Raw genomic sequence first — 2386 nt, forward strand, 5'->3', positions numbered from 1 at the left:
CTCCCATCCTCCCCATCCTCCATCCACAACCCCTCCTCAATGCTATATTTAGAACATTTAGTTGATTTAGTAGGCTAGTTGATTTAGAATATTTTGATTTAGCTGATTTAGTAGGCTAGCTGATATGCAACATTTAGAGAGAGAGATATGATAGTTGATAGTTTTTAGTTGATATGATTAACTGATTAGTAAAATTTAGACATAGTTGATATAAGCCTCTGGTCATATATAACACTTTGATATAGGATAGTTTCTAGGGTTTTTGTGTTCCTCATAGTAGTAATTTTTTTAAGCCTATTTTAGGTGTTTTGAATAGAATAGGAAATTTTAGGTCTTTTGATTAGAAATTTTAGTAATGGAAATTGTATGTCTTTTGATTAGAAATTTCAGTAATGGAAATTTTTAGTTGGTAGAATTTGAAAAAATGTTCTGCACTTGTTATATTGTGAACTTAGGGCATATTTTTAGGTTTAGTAAAGGAAATAGTAATAGTGGATGATGATGTAGATGTTTTAGGTATAGAACATTTTGAATAGATGATGATGTAGATTTTTTGGTACAACTAGTTTATTTAGTGTTGCTCAAGAATTGCTCATATGATGTAGATATAAACATGTATATCTAGTGTTGCTCAAATAGGATATGTGCTTGCCCAAGTGACCATGTTTGCAGGTAACTGTTGGGGAATGCGGTAATTTCAAAAAAAAAAATCCTACGATCACGCAAGATCTATCTCTAGGTGATGCATAGCAACGAGAGGGGAGAGTGTTGTCTACGTACCCTTGTAGACCGAAAACGGAAGCGTTATGACAACACGGTTGATGTAGTCGTACGTCTTCACGATCCGACCGATCCTAGCACCGAAGGTACGGCACCTCCGTGATCTGCACATGTTCAGCTCGGTGACGTCCCACGAGCTCTAGATCTAGCTGAGGTCGAGGGAGAGTTTCGCCAGCACGACGGCATGGTGATGGTGATGATGAAGTTACCGGCACAGGGCTTCGCCTAAGCACTACGACGATATGGCCGAGGTGGAAATCTATGGAGGGGGCACCGCACACGGCTAAACAATCAACTTGTGTGTCCTAGGGTGCCCCCTGCCCCCGTATACAAAGGAGGGAGGGAGGAGGAGGCCGGCCAGGGGAGGAAATCCTACTCCAAGTAGGTTTGCCCCCCCCCTTCCTATTCCAACAAGGAGAAGGGGGAAGGAGGAGGTGGAGAGAAGGAAGGAGAGGGGCGCACCACCCCCTCCCCTTGTCCAATTCGGACTAGGGCAAGGGGCGGGCTCGCGCCACCTCCTGACCGCCCTCTCTCTTCTCCACAAAGGCCCATGAGGCCCAATATCTTCCGGGGGGTTCCGGTAACCCCCGATACTCTGGTTTTATCCAAAACTTATCCGGAACACTTTCGGTGTCCAAATATAGTCATCCAATATATCAATATTTATGTATCGACCATTTCGAGACTCCTCGTCATGTCCGTGATCACATCTGGGACTCTGAAAAATCTTTGGTACATCATATCACATAAACTCATAATACCAATCGTCATCGAACGCTAAGCGTGCGGACCCTACGGGTTCGAGAACTATGTAGACATGACCGAGACTCACTTCCGGTTAATAACCAATAGCTGAACCTGGATGATCATATTGGTTCCTACATATTCTACAAAGATCTTTATCGGTCAAACCGCATAACAACATACGTTGTTCCCTTTGTCATCGGTATGTTACTTGCCCGAGATTCGATCATCGGTATCATCATACCTAGTTCAATCTCGTTACCAGCAAGTCTCTTTACTCGTTCTGCAATACTTCATCCCGCAACTAACTCATTAGTCACAATGCTTTCAAGGCTTATAGTGATGAGTATTACCGAGAGGGCCCAGAGATACCTCTCCGAAACACGGAGTGACAAATCCTAATCTCGATCTATGCCAACCCAACAAACACCTTCGGAGACACCTGTAGAGCACCTTTATAATCACCCATTTACGTTGTGACGTTTGGTAGCACACAAAGTGTTCCTTCGGTATTCGGGGAGTTGCATAATCTCATAGTCTGAGGAACTTGTATAAGTCATGAAGAAAGCAGTAGCAGTGAAACTGACACGATCATAATGCTAAGCTAACGGATGTGTCAGGCCCATCACATCATTGTCCTAATGATGTGATCCCATTCATCAAATGACAACACATGTCTATGGTTAGGAACATAACCATCTTTGATTAATGAGCTAGTCAAGTAGATGCATACTAGGGACTATATGCTTTGTCTATGTATTCACACATGTACTAAGTTTCTGGTTAATACAATTCTAGCATGAATAATAAACATTTATCATGAATTGAGGAAATAAATAATAACTTTATTATTGCCTCTATG

Source organism: Triticum aestivum, chromosome 6B (genome assembly GCF_018294505.1).
Source record: "Triticum aestivum cultivar Chinese Spring chromosome 6B, IWGSC CS RefSeq v2.1, whole genome shotgun sequence".
NCBI lineage: Eukaryota > Viridiplantae > Streptophyta > Magnoliopsida > Poales > Poaceae > Triticum > Triticum aestivum.